The sequence below is a fragment of the Physella acuta genome, unplaced genomic scaffold (genome assembly GCF_028476545.2).
Source record: "Physella acuta isolate Inbredline_101_S28 unplaced genomic scaffold, ASM2847654v3 ptg001063l, whole genome shotgun sequence".
NCBI lineage: Eukaryota > Metazoa > Mollusca > Gastropoda > Physidae > Physella > Physella acuta.
In genome coordinates this window covers 361,676-384,769 of record NW_026732580.1, presented here as the reverse complement: position 1 = coordinate 384,769, position 23,094 = coordinate 361,676, and the positions used below count along the sequence as shown (strand labels likewise).

Here is a 23,094-nt window from a genome sequence, read left to right as displayed (position 1 = left end):
CACGACAACTCTAGCATGTGACTAGCCACTACACGACAACTTCAGGGTGTGACTAGCCACTACACGACAACTCTAGGATGTGACTAGCCACTACACGACAACTCTAGGGTGTGACTAGCCACTACACGACAACTCTAGGATGTGACTAGCCACTACACGACAACTCTACCTATACCTGTCCGCCATGTATTGAAAGACCATCTGCGAGTGACCGACACACAAACAAACATTGAGCTGAGACGCCCTGATCGCCCTCAAATGGCTGTTTGCCTTGGCTGGGTGTACCAGCCATAATTCGCTATGATGGATTAGCTAGGCTGCTGGATAGTGTGTCCCACGGAGATGGTAGATGGCTACAAGTAGATGTCGTCTAGTGATGGATGTGCTGGTAATGGGCTTGTTCCTCGCTTTCAGGCAGGCCCGGGTAAACAAATCTCGTGGATACTTCACCGTTTAACGATGGATTACTGAGCTTTGAAGCGGGTACAATGTTCAAGTGATATCCTAGACTTGAGTTGGCAGTTAGACGGATGGAACTAAATAAAGCTGTCTCTGGTGGGGGGGAATAAAAACACTAAAAACGCCGTCAACGTACTCGGTGTTTTGTATTTTGTTGTAATTGTTGTTGTTGTTGTTTTTTTTTTGGGGGGGGGGGTACTTTCGGGGAATGCTTTAGTTCAATGTTGCCAGATTAGTTTATTAAGTTCGTTCATTTATTAAAGCTGAAGATTTAGTAGAATACAGTGTCATCGTTATAAGTACCTATATCTTAACAAAGGGGTGAAGGAAATGCATAAAAAAAACACCCAAAATAGACCAAAAGGCACGCTAAGCTAATGGGTTCGTAACGAAGATATAGACAAGGTAGATGGTGTCAGGTAGATGGTGTCAGGTAGATGGTGTCATAGTGTCAGGTAGATGGTGTCATGGTGTCAGGTAGATGGTGTCATGGTGTCAGGTAGATGGTGACAGGTAGATGGTGACAGGTAGATGGTGTCAGGTAGATGGTGTCAGGTAGATGGTGTCAGGTAGATGGTGTCATGGTGTCAGGTAGATGGTGTCAGGTAGGTGGTTTCAGGTAGATGGTGTCAGGTAGATGGTGTCAGGTAGATGGTGTCAGGTAGATGGTGTCAGGTAGATGGTGTCATGGTGTCAGGTAAATTGTGTCTAGCAGATGCTGTCAGGTAGATGGTGTCAGATAGATGGTGTCATGGTGTCAGGTAGATGGTGACAGGTAGGTGGTGTCAGGTAGATGGTGTCATGGTGTCAGGTAGATGATGTCATGGTGTCAGGTAGATGGTGTCAGGTAGATGGTGCCAGGTAGATGGTGTCAGGTAGATGGTGTCAGGTAGATGGTGTCAGGTAGATGGTGTCAGGTAGATGGTGTCAGGTAGATGGTGTCAGGTAGATGGTGTCATGGTGTCAGGTAAATTGTGTCTAGTAGATGCTGTCAGGTAGATGGTGTCAGATAGATGGTGTCATGGTGTCAGGTAGATGGTGTCATGGTGTCAGGTAGATGGTGTCATGGTGTCAGGTAGATGGTGTCATGGTGTCAGGTAGATGGTGTCATGGTGTCAGGTAGATGGTGTCAGGTAGATGGTGTCATGGTGTCAGGTAAATTGTGTCTAGTAGATGCTGTCAGGTAGATGGTGTCAGATAGATGGTGTCATGGTGTCAGGTAGATGGTGTCATGGTGTCAGGTAGATGGTGTCAGGTGGTGGGGAAATAAGACGGCGGACAAGTCGAAATGGAAGGTGATGGTGAAGCTGGCCAAAGCCCTCTATGGGCTCCTGTAGAGCACCTGAGATAGAACGCCTTACCTGTGACATCACACACAATAGACTAACGGTGGTTTAAATATCTACACACATACACTTTATTTACGTGTAATTGAAGTATCGATTAGTCGAGGATATATTCTACTAGTATCACTGCCTTAATCCTAGCACTAATCTTACCATAATCCTAACCCTATACCTAACTCTAATATCAAACAATGGAGATCGTTTTGATGACACCGTCTTGTCAGAGATTTTTCTAAGAAAAGAAATTAATCAAACACGCTGATTCCCAACAATTAAACAGTTATAAAATGACCCTTAAGGGTTTAGGTCAGGGTTTTCCCAGGGTTTCTGAACCTTGCCCTTAAGCAGCAAGAAAAAACCAGATCTCATCAACGTTTTTTTGTCGCCTGCACTTTTTTAGGAAACAAAACAAAAACGAGATTGGAAGTTTAATTGTAATTGTTTCGTCAATTTGCAAGCGTTGGCGCCATAAAAGAGCTCGTCAAGCTTCGCCATGCCGGACGTCAAGTTTTGATGGACGCCGAGTGCCCTGTCCGACATCCGAGGACGGAATTAAAAACACGTACACGGAACAAAAGGGTTATTAGGGCCCCAGGAGCGGATAATGGAGATGACGTCAAGGATGGGACACAGAGGCGTGGAGATAATGAATCGCTGGTTCAGTTTTTAACGTTGTTTGATGGGGCGCCATCTTCAGTTACATCCACGTTGTTTGATGGGGCGCCATCTTCAGTTACATCCACGTTGTTTGATGGGGCGCCATCTTCAGTTACATCCAATCCACGGTTTGGCTATGTTTAGCTCTTATAGCAAATGCATGGTCAGGCCAGGTTTAGCTCTGATATCAAGTGCAAGGTTTGCCAAGTTAAGCTCTTGGCTTAGCTATTATATCTAGTTCATTGTTCGGCTAGGCTTAGCTCTTATATCAAGTTCATGGTAAGGCTAAGTTTAGTTCTTACATCAAGTGCATGGTCATGCTTAGTTTAGCTCTTATATCACGTGCACGGTTTCGCTAGGCTTAGCTCTTATATCAAGTGCCGAAGACCAACTGTTAGATCTAATGCACATCTAAACACGTCCAACCCTTCAGTTGCATGTTTCCGCTCGGTAAAATCTCACACCACATAACTAGTTTTGGTTCTATTTTGACGGTAGCGTTTATTGACATCAATGACATCACGTGACGTATGTCTTTAACCTCACAAAAAAATACCTAACACTAAGTGGAACCGCTAGTAAACTTTAAAGCTTTTAAATCTGATTGTTAGCAATTAGATCTGAAAAATCCTTCATTTAGTTCATTTTTTATAGTTATCAACAAGACCTAGATAACATGGGGAAAAAATATGTCATTTATTTAAATGTGTTTATTGAAAGCATATCTGAGCGCAGATGTCCATGTGCATATGATTAAAACGTCAATAAAAAAATCCTACTGTACCCCATATGCTGGAGGAAAATCACAGACATAGAAAACATTTCTAGAGCTTAGTGGACTCAATCTGTAGTCAAGGACAATAACCCGGATGGAGAAAAATACAGAGAATTACAGAACTTGGCTGAGATTAAACAATTTTCAAGCTGGGGAAAGGATCTGTGTGCCCGAGTTATTTTTAGCTCAAGAGGGAGGAAAGAAAACTGAGGGCAAAAAAAAAAAAAACACTGTATTTCACGCCGAGTGACGTCATTTTTTTTCATAGATTCAACGTTGTTTTTTTTTTTAATTTAGTATTTTTTATTTATTTTTTTACAGTTTCCAGTCTTTAGTTATTGAGAGATTTTTTTAGGACCTTGACGTCAACGTACTGGCTACGCAAGGCATGGTTAGCTGTTATACAGAGTATGCCAAGTCCAAGGTTTTCGTAATGGCCCTACATCACAGCTATTTAAAGCTCGCGATAACACCGAACTTAATGCACAGAGTGATTAGGTCAAGAGCTGCTCAACTGCTAATTACAGGCAAAAAAATTGATTGCTGACATTGTCATAAATATCCCCAGCTGTCAATGACATTCCCTGTGTGTCAACATAGCCATACAATTTATGTCAAGCAAATATAATTATGATAAATGTTTTTGCTACCGTTTACATCCCATGTCATGAAAACAGAACACTTTTAAGACAGAAAGTGAATAGTTTTTCGAGAGAGAACAAACTTTGGATTCCACACATTAGTACTGACACTAGCAGATAACAAATCTCTCCAAAGTCGCATAATGATAAAAAAATGTGTCCTTAAGATATCAAATCTGTCCTTAAGACAAAAATATGTTCTAAAGATATTGAATCTGTTCTTAAGACAATAATATGTCCTAAAGATATCGAATCTGTCCTTAAGACAAAAATATGTCCTAAAGATATCGGATCTGTCCTTAAGACAAAAATATGTCCTAAAGATATCGGATCTGTCCTTAAGACAAAAATATGTCCTAAAGATATCGGATCTGTCCTTAAGACAAAAATATGTCCTAAAGATATCAAAACTGTCCTTAAGATAAAAATATGTCCTAAAGATATAAAATATGTCCTAAAGATATCAAAACTGTCCTAAAGATATCAAATATGTCCTTAAGATAAAAATATGTCCTAAAGATATAAAATATGTCCTAAAGATATCAAAACTGTCCTAAAGATATCAAATATGTCCTTAAGATAAAAATATGTCCTAAAGATATCGAATCTGTCCTAAAGATATCAAAACTGTCCTAAAGATATCAAATATGTCCTTAAGATAAAAATATGTCCTAAAGATATAAAATATGTCCTAAAGATATCAAAACTGTCCTAAAGATATCAAATATGTCCTTAAGATAAAAATATGTCCTAAAGATATAAAATATGTCCTAAAGATATCAAAACTGTCCTAAAGATATCGAATCTGTCCTAAAGATATCGAATCTGTCCTAAAGATATCGAATATGTCCTAAAGATATCAATCTGTCCTTAAGAAAAAAATATGTCCTAAAGATATCGAATCTGTCCTAAAGATATCGAATCTGTCCTAAAGATATCGAATGTGTCCTAAAGATGTCAAATCTGTCCTAAAGATATCAAATCTTTCCTTAAGAAAAAAATATGTCCTAAAGATATCAAATCTGTCCTTAAGATAAAAATATGTCCTAAAGATATAAAATATGTCCTAAAGATATCGAATCTGTCCTAAAGATATCAAAACTGTCCTTAAGATATCGAATCTGTCCTAACGATATCGAATCTGTCCTAAAGATATCGAATCTGTCCTTAAGACAAAAATATGTCCTAAAGATATCGAATCTGTCCTGAAGACATCAAATCTGTCCTAAAGATATCAAAACTGTCCTTAAGAAAAATATGTCCTAAAGATATCGAATCTGTCCTTAAGACAAAAATATGTCCTAAAGATATCGAATCTGTCCTTAAGACAAAAATATGTCCTAAAGATATCGAATCTGTCCTTAAGACAAAAATATGTTCTAAAGATATCGAATCTGTACTAAAGATATCGAATCTGTCCTAAAGATATCGAATCTGTCCTAAAGATATCGAATCTGTCCTAAAAATATTGAATCTGTCCTAAAGAAAAAATATGTCCTAAAGATATCGAATCTGTCCTAAAGATATCGAATCTGTCCTAAAGATATCGAATCTGTCCTAAAGATATCGAATCTGTCCTAAAGATATCGAATCTGTCCTAAAGATATCGAATCTGTCCTAAAGATATCGAATATGTCCTAAAGATATCAAAACTGCCCTTGGTAACAGAGCAAGCGTAAACCACAGAACCAGCTGTTGCTTTTTGTCTCTATAAATTACCGGCTCAATTTTAAAATGTTCGTCCTTTTTTTTATAGAAATAATGAGCAGGGCTAATGTAAAGGTCCGTTGATTGCAGGCTAATTGTTTTAAAATGGACCAAAAATTAACTCGCTTAATTAGAAATGTATTAGCCTGTTAACGTGGAGAAACTTTTTATAGCCTACAGGATTTGTGCTGGATCATATTTTACTATGCAGCAATATAAGGAAACGTATAGGGGCGGGGGCGGATATTAATACACTTATTGATATAATCTCTTATTTTTATTTTTTATGTTCCAGGACAAGTCAAGTGCTTCAAGTTTCTCGGCACGCTAAATGACTAATTTACCTATGTGAATGACGAACTTACGTCTGTGCTACATGGTCAAAGCTGAATAACTAGTTTACATATGTGCTACCTGACCAAGCTGAATGACTAACTTGCGTCTGTGCTACATGGTCTCAAGCTGAATGACTAGTTTACATATGTGCTACCAGACCAAAGCTGAATGACTAACTTAAGACTGAGCCTAAACCGCGAACTTGCACGTGCAAGTATGGGTAATTGGGCTACCCTGGCACCTTGCTGATGACGCCCTACAGCCTACTCGCGCTGGTAAACCAATCATCTGGCGCTAATCACAGTGTCAGGGATTCACCTCTGACCCCCAGCAGCGATGACGTAGCTGGGAACGCGAGCAGCTGGGTGTGCGGGACCAACTGGACGGGCGGGTGGCAGCTGGTGCAACCGGTCTGCTCCACCCGCTACCACTCGGTGGCTGTCTTCGTGGCGGTGGCGCTGGTGCTCTCCCTCATCACGCTGTGGACCATCCTGGGCAACCTGCTGGTGCTGCTGGCACTCTGCCGGTACGGGACCCTCCGGACCATGTCCAACTGTCTGATCGGGAACTTGGCCATCAGCGACCTCCTGCTGGCCATCACCGTGCTGCCCATATCGACTGGCCACGACCTGCTGGGCTACTGGGTGTTTGGCGAGGCCACCTGTACCATGTGGCTGTGTGTCGATGTACTCTACTGCACCGCCTCCATATGGGGCTTGTGCACCGTGGCTTTCGACCGTTACCTGGCAACCGTCTACCCGGTCTGGTACCACGACCAACGATCCGTGAAAAAAGCCGTGGGATGTATTGTGTTTGTCTGGATATTTTCCATTATTATTTCCTTCGCGCCGTTCATTGGCTGGCAACATATGATCCCTAGTTTTTTCTCCTTCAATCCCAGAATCCGCCGCTACGAGTGCATCCTGTTTACCTCCAGCAGCTACGTCCTGTACTCGTCCATGGGATCTTTCATCATTCCCGCCATCCTCATGGCTTTCATGTACGTCCGCATATTCGTGGTCCTACACAACCAGTCGCGGGGCGCCAAGAAGCGGATCAACGCCCACCGGCCCCGACACAAGCGGTGCCCGGCCATCAGAGAACCGTCACCCGAGGAGCTCAGCGGCGTGGCTCGTGACGCTACCAACACGACCCTCGTGTCGGTGGCAGCCGACAGCTCCACACTGCTGGATGGGGAAAGTGAAACTAAGATAGAAACGGATCAACTGCTGGCTCTATTCCCTGCTGAATGCCATGTTTCGCCTTTTAACGGTCACAATCATTCGACTGTGTACGACAGGACATGTCCCAATCATTCGACTGTGTATAAGACGTGTCACAAACATTCGAATGTATACGACAACACATACCCGCTAAAACTGACTTCTGTTAGGAGCAACAGCTTCGCCCTGCCGAACGAAACAGGAAAAGAAAACGGCACGACCAACGCCATCACAGAGTTAGCCCGACGCAACAGCCATAATATAAGTTCACCAACCAGCCCGACGGACGTATCCGACGAGTTTCTGATACCGCCCGTCTGTCACCGCAGCAAGAGCGCCAACGTCTTGACCATCGACATGGACGAGACCGGCAGCCGGTCCGTCATTCCGCGCCGGTCCCTGCCGTGCAACATGCCGGGGCTGGCGAGGAACCAGCGGATGACGCTGAGCATGAAGCGGCGGTTCGAGCTGAGGGAACAGCGCGCCACCAAGCGGATGCTGCTCATCATGGCCTGCTTCTGCGTCTGCTGGATGCCCTTCCTCTTCATGTACATCCTCCGGAGCGTGTGTCTGACGTGCGACATGAACCAGCACTTTGTGGCCGCCATCATCTGGCTGGGCTACGTCAACTCCAGCCTCAACCCCGTCCTCTACACGCTCTTTAACGACGACTTTAAGGCGGCCTTCAAGCGCCTGGTTGGCTTACAGTCGGGGGCCACCAGCCCAAGGCCCAGGAGATAACGGCCAATGGACCCTGGGTGGCTGTCTAGGTGGACGCTGGGCGACTGTCTAGGTCTAGGTGGACGCTGGGCGACTGTCTAGGTCTAGGTGGGCGCTGGGCGACTGTCTAGGTCTAGGTGGACGCTGGGCGACTGTCTAGGTCTAGGTGGACGCTGGGCGACTGTCTAGGTCTAGGTGGACGCTGGGCGACTGTCTAGGTCTAGGTGGACGCTGGGCGACTGTCTAGGTCTAGGTGGACGCTGGGCGACTGTCTAGGTCTAGGTGGACGCTGGGCGACTGTCTATGTCTAGGTGGACGCTGGGCGACTGTCTAGGTCTAGGTGGACGCTGGGCGACTGTCTAGGTCTAGGTGGACGCTGGGCGACTGTCTAGGTCTAGGTGGACGCTGGGCGACTGTCTATGTCTAGGTGGACGCTGGGCGACTGTCTAGGTCTAGGTGGACGCTGGGCGACTGTCTAGGTCTAGGTGGACGCTGGGCGACTGTCTATGTCTAGGTGGACGCTGGGCGACTGTCTAGGTCTAGGTGGACGCTGGGCGACTGTCTAGGTCTAGGTGGACGCTGGGCGACTGTCTATGTCTAGGTGGACGCTGGGCGACTGTCTAGGTCTAGGTGGACGCTGGGCGACTGTCTAGGTCTAGGTGGACGCTGGGCGACTGTCTATGTCTAGGTGGACGCTGGGCGACTGTCTAGGTCTAGGTGGACGCTGGGCGACTGTCTATGTCTAGGTGGACGCTGGGCGACTGTCTAGTTCTAGGTGGACGCTGGGCGACTGTCTAGGTCTAGGTGGACGCTGGGCGACTGTCTAGGTCTAGGTGGACGCTGGGCGACTGTCTAGGTCTAGGTGGACGCTGGGCGACTGTCTAGGTCTAGGTGGACGCTGGGCGGCTATCCTGATGGCCGCTGGTCAGGAAGACTTAGGATATTTGATGTGTTTACTTTAACACCATCCAAACATTTGAATAAACACGCATCACGTGATCATGTAATTTTATGCCATACCCTATCAACGATTAATACTCCAGACCATATTTTAAAAAACATTGATGTACTATATTGTTATTTGAAATGTGTATATAATTGTATGTCTCTAGGAACCAAATACTCGCGAATAAAAAGATATTATGTTAGTGGCTGGAAGTTTTTTTTTTTACTTTGTATCGTTAACATGACGACAATATTGTCGGTTAGTCTTTGCATGTTTAATAAATGTAGCATATTGTAACTTGCTGGGCAACTCACCCAGAACATTCCGTAAATGTAACACATGACTCACGCAACACCAACCGTAACGCTACTAAAGCCGTTGGTCGCATCAGATGACACACTCTGGTATAGAACGACAGATGACAAGTCACTACCCCCCACCCCTCCCCCTTCATTAGTGACCCCCACCCTCAAGACCAATCGCCCCATGTTGCGTACATTACCCTTTCCAAAAAAATAATTCAAAAGGACACCCCCCTCACGTCAAATTACACCCGTCAATTAGAGATGAGGATAGGGATAGGTTAGGGATAGAGATAGAGATAGAGATAAGGACAGAGATAAATATAGGAATATGTACTGGTAAAGGATATGAATAGAGTTATGGTTAGGTTAGCAAGATGATTAGGTTTATGGTTTGGGATAAGTTAAGCAAAATGTATAAGGATATGGTTAGAGACAGGACTATGATTAGGGATAGGGATCTGGATATGTAGATGGATATGTATAGAGATAGGTATCATATGTATTCTAGAGGGGGGGGGACAATTACCCGGGGGGGGGGGGGGGGGGCAATTGATCCAGGGTGATTGAGCGATGGTAATCGACGGGGGGGGGGGGGTAATTTCCAGGACTCTGCATGAATAGCAAGCTTAGATATAACTTGCTTAGATTGTTTATAATAAGAAACAACACGTTTAAATGTAGCAGTACAATCAAGTTTAGATGTAACATGTCTATCACACATTCCATGTTAACTGTAAACACGTTAAGCACCCCCCCCCCCCCCCACATTCACTGCTAAGTGTACAGTTGTATCTCTATAGGACACCCAGAGTGGTCCCAGCCCTCCCCACATGTCCAGTCCTCCCCACATGTTAGATGTGTGCTACACCAGGGGCTGGGAGAGAGGCCCGCGCCAGGACCGCTGTAGAGATTTATCTGGCCAATATCCCTGGCCCAGACCACTAAACGATTAGATGGTTTACGACCCTCGGATCTCATATTTACAATATCCCTGGCCCAGACCACTAAATGATTAGATGGTTTACGACCCTCGGATCTCATATTTACAATATCCCTGGCCCAGACCACTAAATGATTAGATGGTTTACGACCCTCGGATCTCATATTTACAATATCCCTAGCCCAGACCACTAAATGATTAGATGGTTTACGGCCCTCGGATCTCATATTTACAATATCCCTGGCCCAGACCACTAAATGATTAGATGGTTTACGACCCTCGGATCTCATATTTACAATATCCCTGGCCCAGACCACTAAATGATTAGATGGTTTACGACCCTCGGATCTCATATTTACAATATCCCTAGCCCAGACCACTAAATGATTAGATGGTTTACGACCCTCGGATCTCATATTTACAATATCCCTGGCCCAGACCACTAAACGATTAGATGGTTTACGACCCTCGGATCTCATATTTACAATATCCCTGGCCCAGACCACTAAATGATTAGATGGTTTACGGCCCTCGGATCTCATATTTACAATATCCCTGGCCCAGACCACTAAATGATTAGATGGTTTACGGCCTTCGGATCTCATATTTACAATATCCCTGGCCCAGACCACTAAATGATTAGATGGTTTACGGCCTTCGGATCTCATATTTACAATATCCCTGGCCCTGACCACTAAATGATTAGATGGTTTACGGCCTTCGGATCTCATATTTACAATATCCCTGGCCCAGACCACTAAATGATTAGATGGTTTACGACCCTCGGTTCTCATATTTACAATATCCCTGGCCAGACCACTAAATGATTAGATGGTTTACGGCCCTCGGATCTCATATTTACAATATCCCTGGCCCAGACCACTAAATGATTAGATGGTTTACGGCCCTCGGATCTCATATTTACAATATCCCTGGCCCAGACCACTAAATGATTAGATGGTTTACGACCCTCGGATCTCATATTTACAATATCCCTAGCCCAGACCACTAAATGATTAGATGGTTTACGGCCCTCGGATCTCATATTTACAATATCCCTGGCCCAGACCACTAAATGATTAGATGGTTTACGGCCTTCGGATCTCATATTTACAATATCCCTGGCCCAGACCACTAAATGATTAGATGGTTTACGACCCTCGGATCTCATATTTACAATATCCCTGGCCCAGACCACTAAATGATTAGATGGTTTACGACCCTCGGATCTCATATTTACAATATCCCTAGCCCAGACCACTAAATGATTAGATGGTTTACGGCCCTCGGATCTCATATTTACAATATCCCTGGCCCAGACCACTAAATGATTAGATGGTTTACGACCCTCGGATCTCATATTTACAATATCCCTGGCCCAGACCACTAAATGATTAGATGGTTTACGACCCTCGGTTCTCATATTTACAATATCCCTGGCCAGACCACTAAATGATTAGATGGTTTACGGCCCTCGGATCTCATATTTACAATATCCCTGGCCCAGACCACTAAATGATTAGATGGTTTACGGCCCTCGGATCTCATATTTACAATATCCCTGGCCCAGACCACTAAATGATTAGATGGTTTACGACCCTCGGATCTCATATTTACAATATCCCTAGCCCAGACCACTAAATGATTAGATGGTTTACGGCCCTCGGATCTCATATTTACAATATCCCTGGCCCAGACCACTAAATGATTAGATGGTTTACGGCCTTCGGATCTCATATTTACAATATCCCTGGCCCAGACCACTAAATGATTAGATGGTTTACGACCCTCGGATCTCATATTTACAATATCCCTGGCCCAGACCACTAAATGATTAGATGGTTTACGACCCTCGGATCTCATATTTACAATATCCCTAGCCCAGACCACTAAATGATTAGATGGTTTACGGCCCTCGGATCTCATATTTACAATATCCCTGGCCCAGACCACTAAATGATTAGATGGTTTACGACCCTCGGATCTCATATTTACAATATCCCTGGCCCAGACCACTAAATGATTAGATGGTTTACGACCCTCGGATCTCATATTTACAATATCCCTGGCCCAGACCACTAAATGATTAGATGGTTTACGGCCCTCGGATCTCATATTTACAATATCCCTGGCCCAGACCACTAAATGATTAGATGGTTTACGACCCTCGGATCTCATATTTACAATATCCCTGGCCCAGACCACTAAATGATTAGATGGTTTACGACCCTCGAATCTCATATTTACTGTGTACATAGATATAATTGAACAAAGTACATACGAGCTACTAATATATTTCCCTCTGTGGTCCCATTAAGTTTCTAGCCGCGATCAATACCACCAGACATTCTCCCGGTGCAGATGCCATCTTGGCCATTTCTTATTGCTAACCAGTTTATTAAAATCTTTTTGGAAGAACTAAATAAATATACGTCCGGGCCTTTATATGTAGTGGCAAGGAGGAGATGGTGGGGTGGGAGGGGGGTCGACACTAGAACAGGGGCACCGAGTTTTTTTTTTTTTAAATCTATATATAGGGCGGGTAATAATATATTTGTTTGTACATGTATAAGATAAAATAGACGAGGCTGAAAAAATGCGCATATATATATATATATATATATATATATATATATATATATATATATATATATATATATATATATATATATATATATATATATATATATATATATATATATATATATATATATATATATATATATATATGGTAACCAGAAACATGAGCAACGGAAAAAAGGTTGCGCATTTTTCTGTTTGCGCTTTTTTCTGGGAATCTGTATATATATATATATATATATATATATATATATATATATATATATATATATATATATATATATATATACATTGCGGCCTGAATGACTTATGGAGCACGAGATTCTAGGTGCATGCAACACCCCGATGATTGCGTCTCGTGTCTTTGATGCCGGTACCGGTGTGAGTGCTCCATCTGTGCGAGCAATGAAGCGAGACGTGCCCGCTAATTTGCTACCTGACATCTAAAGACCTTACCGTCATTTAACACTCATTCGCGCCTCGACGAGGGGGACTAATCCGTTCTAAATGAGAGCAGCTCTTTCTGTGCTGTTGAGTTATGGTTCTTTAGGTTGGAAAATTTCATAAGCTTTGTATAAAAATGGTATACTGGGTTGATTGGTACACCAATTACAAGTCTTTATTGTACTATAACGGCAACAAGGTGAACTGCTAGCAAAAACATGCAGTCAAGTGGAATAAAAAGTGTGAATGGCGAGAGTGACGTGACGGTGTATGATGGTTGTGGGCGGCACGTGATTAATGAGAGGTTAAAGCTGATGAGGCGTGCTGTGCACGTGTAGAATTAGCACGAAAGACAAGGGGGACAACTGGGATATTGGTTCCCACTGGATCAACTGATCTATCCGTCGTTCTCGTTGGATCAAGTGATCTATCAATGACGCCAGGGTAGAAGAGCTGGTACCATTTTTAAACAACTTTTTTTAAAAAGTTGTACCCAGAGTGGAATGGACGAGACAAATAAGTTCACGGAGAGGGGGGGGGGAGAGAGAGAGATGGCCTGAGGCAAAAGAACAAACACTTCACATACTGAAGATTTGAAAGGAATAAAATGGGTTCAAAATAAAGAAAAAAATGGTTAAAAGGATCACTTGTAAATAGTACAAGACAAAATAGAAATATGTATACTTTTGATACTATATGAGGAGTGTAATATGTATAATTTTGATACCTTATAAGGGATATACTTCTTGCAATATATCGCTGGGAACAAACTGCTCCGTGGAATAAATAGCTCTAAAAATGGTTGTAGCATGAAAACCTACAGCTGATTATGTTGTGACACCTACGCCCAGATCTAGTCATGTGATTGGTCGAGACAAAAACGTTTTAATGACAAAATATCGCATGCACAACGTCACTTCCTCTTTTAAAAACTAGCCTTAGTGCCTCCAGAATACGCCCCTTCTTTCCCTCATAAGCCTTAAGAACTTTCGACATATATAAATTTAGCATGGAAGTTCTGCCAAACCCTCACACAACTAATCTAAACTTGGAACATAAACAATACATTTTTCTACATTTTCCAATAAGTTTCAAAATGCCAGTTTTTTAAAAAGATTTTTAAAGATAATGCATTATACTCGATCACACTCGTGTTTCTGAGAAACATTAAACAATACATACACCATTCCGCTGTTTTCCTGACTAAAATAGAATGGAACGCGTGTGGGACGACACTTGTCGGAGCATCGAGTCCACCCATCGGTTCTCCTAGTTTGGTACCAGATAGAGGACTAGAGTCTACCGGAACAAACCAAAAATACTGTCATTATTTTCATGATCCGGTTGTGACCTACTTAGGTCGAGTCATTTTTGTTTTTACATTGTATAATTCCTTATATGGAATGATGGTGTAACACCTGGGGTTTTTCCACTGACTTATTAAGGTGTTTGAGACATAGAAATTTTCCATTAAAATCTGATTGAATGATTCTGATCAGATGATTATCCCAACCAATGGCGACATGAGTTGAGGATAACCTCCCCTGTCCCAGAAGTCTTTAATTGCACTGCACACTCGCAACACGAGGCAGTTTATCTTGACCTGGCAGTCTACGAGGCAGTTTTACCTTGATCAGACAGCCGTCCGTATTGTCCGGCTATAGACTCTGACCATTTGAACGTGAGAGTACTTAAGACCTGTGTGTGCTACGCTTTCTTAAGTGATTTAGTCTTCTAGTTTAATATTACTTGTCGCTAAGTAATTCCTGAAGCTACAACAGTGATTGTGTGGCCTGTGGCTATTATTAGACAGTGTAGAAATCTGTGATAGTGTTTTTTCCTACATCGTGTAAGTTGGGTTTTTGATATTTTATACATTAAATATTTTATCTAGTTTCAACCTTGTGTTTTGCCACTTCTGTGTTCGCTGATTAAAGGTTATATGTAGATTGGATGAGTGTTAATTACAATAGTATCACTAGCTTCCCTAGACATTGATTTCGAGCCCTAGTGTGTCGTTGTGTTAAGTGTTCATCCACTTAGGCCGTAAGGCATTTGCATATGACCCCGAAAAAAGAATCCGGGGACGTTCTCCTTCTATTTGGCTGATAGATAGGTTAACGTTACAAAGTGGGAGCTCGCCGAGATTTAATCTGTCGTTCCAGTTGTTGGTTATCAGTTAAACATTAAGTTTAGTCTGATCTAGTTGTTTTTTTATCCAGTGTAGCGCCGTGGTCTTACAACGCGCGCTCAGGCTAGAGTTATCTAGGTCAAATAAGCAGACGTGTCGTCCTACATTTAGAGGTCGAGTACACGGCCCAACGCTGTGTATTAATTTAAAGGATCTAGGCTTGTTGTGATTTTCAAGTTAGTGTTATGGAGTCTTTTTTGGCTAATCCTACTTTTGAGGAGGTCGAAAAGTTGAGTAGGAAAGTTTTGGTTAGTGTTGTTAAGGAATTGAAATTGGATTATTCTGTTACGCAGAAGTCAGAGGTGTTGAGAGATAAAATTGTTGTTCATTTCATTAATGAAGGGGTATTTGATGAAAGTTTGTTGGCTGGTGTATTACTTCGTGAGGAGAAAGTTGCTTTAGAGAAGGCATTAAAAGAACAGGAGTTAGAGGTTAAAATTGCTTTAGATAGGAGGAGGTTGGAATCAGAATTTGGTCAAGTTAGTGATGTCACTTCTCTGGTAGATCCAAAAAAGTTGTCGGTAGGGCAAGTGATTGCCAAATTTGGGAAATTAGTGCCTAAATTTGATGAAACAGATTTGGTCGTTTTCTTTAACTCGTTTGAGAGTTTAGCGAAGACATGTGAATGGCCCGAAACTTCCATTACTGCTTTATTGAGCTCTGTCCTTACGGGGAAAGCTGCAAAAACATACCAGGCACTCTCTCACGACGTTCAAAATAACTATAGTTTGGTCAAGACTGCCATTTTAAAGGCCTACGCACTGACGCCCGAGGCCTATCGGACAAAATTCCGAACACTCCGCAAGTTACCCACACAATCATATGTGGAATTTCTCTTTGAAAAGGAGAAAATATTCTCAAGGTGGCTACACTCTGAAGAAGTTTCTGAGTTTGAGAAACTCAGGTCACTTATCCTAAGGGAAGAATTCCTATCGTCCCTGCCTGAAGAGATACGACTACACATTCTGGATAACAAGATAACTGACATCCAGAAGGCTGCTGAGTCGGCTGACACATATATGTTGGTGCATAAGAAACCACCAGTGTCAGGAAACCGCCTCAACCCCGTGCTTCCCCTTTTTGGCAGCAATCATCCTGTTGGCCAACATTTGAAGGCATCACAGTCCAGAGAGAAACCAAGATCAACTCTCAATCGTCGAGCGGTATGCCAGTTCTGCAAAAGGCCTGGTCACCATGTCAAGGACTGTTACAAACGTCTTCAGAATAACAGGGAGGTGGTGCGTACTTCCGCGCACTATGCTCTATCCCCTCAAGCAGCCAGTTCAACTATGAACTCTAGAATTCTAAAGGACTCTAACCCTAAGTGTCCGCAAGAAGGTAGTCAAGTCTCCACACATTATGTGCAGTCACATTTTGACTGTTCTCGCCACCATCCAGTTTCTGCCGAGTCTACCGATCTCGAGGGATCGAGAAAAGTTGACTTTTCATCTTTTATTGCCGAAGCCATCATTAGCAAACCAGGTGATCCGTTGTCTCAGAAGAATATCACCGTTCTAAGAGACACAGGAGCGTCACAATCACTCCTTTTGAAAAGTTCAATGGACATTTCACCAGAGACGAACACCGGAAGGATTTCCATTATCCAGGGAGTGGGGACAAAATCTACTGTCGTCCCTCTACACAAGTTTGCCTTGAAACATCATCTCGTCGAAGGTGAGGTCATTTTAGGTGTGATAGATAGTATTCCTGTCCCAGGAGTACACCTACTTCTAGGGAATGACCTTGCGGGAAGCAAAGTATACCCCTGTACGGTTTCAAACCCCTTGTCAACAGTTCCAGATAATGATAATGAACTGTATCCTGCATGCGCGGTGACAAGAAGCCAAACCAAACAATTGGCTGACATAACGTCTGAACCACACCCGCCATCATCGTCAAGAAATTCGACTCCCAAACTGGAGTCTATGCTTCCAGAAAACACAAGTCTGGGCTTACCCCTGAGAATATCTCAGGAAGACATCGTTAAAGCTCAACAAGTCGACGCGGAACTCAAAGCAACTGTCGAAAAATCTCTATCATCTGACGATGGAGAATATTTCTCCGAGAACGGCCTCTTCTTTCGTCGCGCTATACCAGTGAATGCCTCACCAGCCGAACCATGGTTGGGTAAAAACCAGCTGTGGGTCCCTCCACCTTATCGGCATGAAATACTTAAGCTGGCACATGACCATCCAATGTCAGCGCACCCAGGAGTCACTAAAACGACGGCGAAGATCAAAGAACTGTTCTTTTGGCCCAAAATGAGAAATGATGTGTCGCGTTACTGCAGAAGTTGCACGAACTGTCAGTTGGCCGGAAAGCCAAACCAGACAATTCCTAAGGCCCCTTTGAGTCCGATTCCTGTATTAGAAGAACCCTTTTCAAAAATCGTCATGGACTGTGTAGGTCCCTTGCCTAAAACCAAGGCGGGCAACGAGTACCTACTTACCTTTATGTGTTCAAGTACCCGTTTTCCCGAGGCGATTCCCTTACGGAACATTAAGGCAAAGACTGTAGTCAGAGCCATGACCCGGTTCTTCACTACCCTTGGATTACCTAGAATCGTGCAAACAGATCAAGGCAGCAACTTCACCAGTCACCATTTTCAGGAAGCGCTAGCCAAGCTAGGCGTTACCCACATCACCAGCTCAGCCTACCACCCTCAGTCTCAAGGCGTACTTGAGAGGTTCCACCAAACCCTCAAAACCATGCTAAGGACATTCGCTAATAGTAACACCCAATGGGATGAGTCTGTTCCTTGGATTATTTTCGCCGCGAGGGACTGTGTCCAGGACTCTTTAGGCTACTCGCCTTTTCAACTTGTGTTTGGACATTCTGTCCGTGGCCCCCTGAAGCTGATACACGAACGTTGGACAGGTACCAGTGATCATCCAGTGGAAAACTTCGACGATTTTCACGTTCGACTGAAAGCCGTGTGCGAAATGGCTCACAAGAACTTAAGAAGGGCCCAAGTGAGAATGAAAGGACTGTATGATAAGTGTTCTCGTAAACGAACATTCAATCCAGGCGACAAAGTTCTTGTGCTAGTGCCTAATCTGGACAATGCGTTATCCTTGAGATATTGTGGACCCTTTACTGTGCATTCAAAATTAAGTGATTTGAACTATGTTGTCAATACGCCCGACAGAAGAAAGAAACAGACAGTGTATCATGTTAACTCACTGAAAAAGTATTATGATAATTGTAACAATTTTCATTCCACAGCTAAAATTACTTTACCTGTATGTTCAAATGTTTCTGATGATGTGATACATGATAAATTGAAACCCCCAAAATTGGTAAATTCTTCCTTTTTAGATAATTTGAATGTCCACCTTATGCATTTGTCCACAGAGGAAAGCCATAGGTTGTCTCAGTTATTTGAGACATTTCCCTCTATTTTTGGGGATGTCCCCAAAGAAGCGAAGGTTCCACCTCATGATGTAGACGTTGGTGACGCAAAACCCATTAAACAACACCCCTATAGAGTTAACCCGGAAAAAGCTGCTTTGATAAAAGATGAAATTGATTATATGCTCAAGAATGATATCATTGAGCCCAGTTTCAGCAACTGGAGTTCCCCATGTCTCCTAGTACCGAAAGACGGTGGATCTTTCAGGTTTGTGACCGACTTTAGGAAGGTGAATGCGCTCACCAAAGCTGATTCCTATCCATTACCTCGGATAGAAGACGTTATTGATAAAGTTGGTCAGGCTAAGATAATTTCCAAGATTGATTTACTTTCAGGATACTGGCAAATCCCCTTATCTGACCGTGCAAAAGAAATATCTGCTTTTGTAACCCCTAATGGTTTTTATAGATACAAACGCATGCCCTTTGGTATGCGAAATGCTGGTCAAACTTTCCAGAGGGTCATTAACTCTGTCATTGCTGACATAGACCAATGTGAGGCCTACATAGATGATATAGTTGTATTTTCTAATACTTTTGAAGAACATATTGTTCAGTTGACTAACCTTTTTAGAAAATTATCTGAAGTTAATTTTACTGTAAACTTACATAAAAGTGATTTCTGTAAAGCTTCAATTACCTATTTGGGTTATCAAGTGGGAACGAACCAAGTTCGGCCCATTGAAGCTAAAGTAGATGCTATTGTAAAGTTGCCACCTCCCAAAAATTGTAAAGAGATCAAAAAGTTCCTTGGGATGGCTGGTTACTATAGGCGGTTCTGTCAAAACTTTTCAGCTATTGCTGAACCTCTTACTGCATTATTGAAAAAGGGTGTTAAGTTTGAATGGTCAAATAAATGTCAGGAAGCCTTTTTAACCATTAAGTCATTTTTATCAAATGCTCCTGTCATGGCTGCACCAAATTTTAGCAAACCCTTTAAACTTGCCATTGATGCTAGCAACTTAGCCATTGGCTCAGTCCTATTTCAAGAAGACAACATGGGAATTGACCATCCCATTGCCTTTTTTTCCAGGAAGTTAAATGAGAACCAAAAGAATTACTCTACTATTGAAAAAGAAGCTTTAGCTTTGGTTTTATCATTACAACATTTTGAAGTCTATGTCTCTTCTTCAACCAATCCAGTCAGAGTGTTTTCTGACCATGATCCCCTGAAATTTACCTCTAAGTTAGGTCAGACAAATCAAAGAATATTGAGATGGTGCTTATATTTCCAAAATTTTAATCTGGAAATTTCACACATTAAGGGTAGTGATAATGTTGTGGCTGATTGTTTGTCAAGGATGTAAAATCTTATTGTACACATTGATCATGTGACATGCTTTGTGGTTCATTAGGACCATAGACAGGTTTTGTTTGAGTGTCACTCATATGGAAATGGGTGGTGTGAGTTTTGATTTTTATTCAAAATTCCAATCCTGTTGAATATTTTGTTTATTTTCAGGTGAACCTTAATTAAAGGTGGTTTTTGATTATATGTAATCTTTTATAATAATATGTCTCATATGACTCAATTGATATTGTAGCTAGTCATTGAAATAAAGGTCTTACCCTGGCGGGTTTACCACTTTTAATATCCTCATGGAAATATTGTAATACCCCTTTTTGGAGGGATTTTGATGTATAATTACTTTTTGAAGGGTTACTCCCCTTTCACCAATTGTAACAGTTGGAGTTACTTCCCTTTTATGTTCAGGGATATTTTCATCTGGTATTATGATTTTGATTGCCTACATTTGTAAAACATTTTTGTTATTTCATTGCCAGATTGGTTCCTTATGTATGTTCTTGTGGAACCTATCTGTCACTTCCAAAAAGGGAGGGGATGTGACCTACTTAGGTCGAGTCATTTTTGTTTTTACATTGTATAATTCCTTATATGGAATGATGGTGTAACACCTGGGGTTTTTCCACTGACTTATTAAGGTGTTTGAGACATAGAAATTTTCCATTAAAATCTGATTGAATGATTCTGATCAGATGATTATCCCAACCAATGGCGACATGAGTTGAGGATAACCTCCCCTGTCCCAGAAGTCTTTAATTGCACTGCACACTCGCAACACGAGGCAGTTTATCTTGACCTGGCAGTCTACGAGGCAGTTTTACCTTGATCAGACAGCCGTCCATATTGTCCGGCTATAGACTCTGACCATTTGAACGTGAGAGTACTTAAGACCTGTGTGTGCTACGCTTTCTTAAGTGATTTAGTCTTCTAGTTTAATATTACTTGTCGCTAAGTAATTCCTGAAGCTACAACAGTGATTGTGTGGCCTGTGGCTATTATTAGACAGTGTAGAAATCTGTGATAGTGTTTTTTCCTACATCGTGTAAGTTGGGTTTTTGATATTTTATACATTAAATATTTTATCTAGTTTCAACCTTGTGTTTTGCCACTTCTGTGTTCGCTGATTAAAGGTTATATGTAGATTGGATGAGTGTTAATTACAATAGTATCACTAGCTTCCCTAGACATTGATTTCGAGCCCTAGTGTGTCGTTGTGTTAAGTGTTCATCCACTTAGGCCGTAAGGCATTTGCATATGACCCCGAAAAAAGAATCCGGGGACGTTCTCCTTCTATTTGGCTGATAGATAGGTTAACGTTACACGGTTGAAATGGAAGGTGATTGATGCTCAGGCTAATTCTATCCAATCAACGGGCAGGGATCAAAGTGCATGTCAGAATCTTACTGACTCGACTAGTGCTGGGTGTTGTGTTGTAGTCAGCGGTTTTTTACTGCTACTAGATGACAACCTGAGGTCTGGAATTGGTAGAGTTGTAAACACGATCTGTACAAGGTGACCTTTAATCTAGATGGTGGAAGCCGGACCTTTAATCTAGATGGTGGAAGCCGGACCTTTAATCTAGATGGTGGAAGCCGGACCTTTAATCTAGATGGTGGAAGCCGGACCTTTAATCTAGATGGTGGAAGCCGGACCTTTAATCTAGATGGTGGAAGCCGGACCTTTAATCTAGATGGTGGAAGCCGGACCTTTAATCTAGATGGTGGAAGCCGGACCTTTAATCTAGATGGTGGAAGCCGGACCTTTAATCTAGATGGTGGAAGCCGGACCTTTAATCTAGATGGTGGAAGCCGGACCTTTAATCTAGATGGTGGAAGCCGGACCTTTAATCTAGATGGTGGAAGCCGGACCTTTAATCTAGATGGTGGAAGCCGGACCTTTAATCTAGATGGTGGAAGCCGGACCTTTAATCTAGATGGTGGAAGCCGGACCTTTAATCTAGATGGTGGAAGCCGGACCTTTAATCTAGATGGTGGAAGCCGGACCTTTAATCTAGATGTGGAAGTCGGACGTTTAATCTAGATGTTGGAAGCTGTAAAGCCTAGATAGTGAAATCAGGATCATCGGTCTAGATGTTGGGAGCCGGACCTTGACAAGTTGAAAGTCGGACCTTGAGATGTTGGAAGCTGTATTGCCTGCATGTTGAAAGCCGGATTATTTAACAGATGTCAGACCACGTACATGTACGAAGCCATATCGTAACAGCTGGACGAATGACCAGCAGGACATGTGACCCACAGGTCAACACGTGATATTCTCAGCCACATACCTACATCTACATTGTCCTAACCCAACACCCAGACCTAATGCATCAAGGCAGGTCCACTCAGGGTGTGTAAGTGTGTGACCTACACCTACATTGTCCTGACATCCACACCTAATGCATCAAGGCAGGTCCACTCAGGGTGTATAAGTGTGTGACCTACACCTACATTGTCCTAACATCCACACCTGATGCATCAAGGAAGGTACACTCAGGATGTATAAAACACATTCCTGGCATGTTGACCAAAACAAAATCGTTTCAGAATCAAAGTTGAATCATTTTCTGGCATCGATTCGTATCGACTAGAGAATCTGTCCATCCAGCCAGCAAGTGGAATCAATGAGTTCCTAGCGGCCAGTAGGACATCTTGTTTTCTCTTCATACACCAGTCAAGCCCCACGGTCGTACATTTCAATTAGCCACGACGCTGAAAGAAGAAATCGTTGCCTCGTTTTTTCTTTCCTCCCTGTAGCCCACCGCCCAGCTGAATACACCCTCCCTGTAGCCCCCCCCCCCCCCCGCCCAGCTAAATACACCCTCCCTGTAGCCCCCCCCCCCCCGCCCAACTGAATACACCCTCCCTGTAGCCCACTGCCCAGCTGAATACACCCTCCCTGTAGCCCACATCCCAGCTGAATACACACTCCCTGTAGCCCACTGCCCAGCTGAATACACCCTCCCTGTAGCCCACATCCCAGCTTAATACACCCTCCCTGTAGCCCACATCCCAGCTTAATACACCCTCCCTGTAGCCCACTGCCCAGCTGAATACACCCTCCCTGTAGCCCACATCCTAACTGAATACACCCTCCCTGTCGCCCAC

The 23,094-nt window shown here is 42.9% G+C and overlaps 1 protein-coding gene across 1 annotated transcript in view; it reads right to left on the bottom strand.

Moving 5' to 3' along the window:
• The window catches only part of LOC131955354 (phosphatidylinositide phosphatase SAC2), a 115,789-nt gene that overhangs the window by 67,606 nt on the left and 25,089 nt on the right, over positions 1-23,094 (bottom strand). The gene's annotated exons all lie outside the window — the stretch shown is intronic.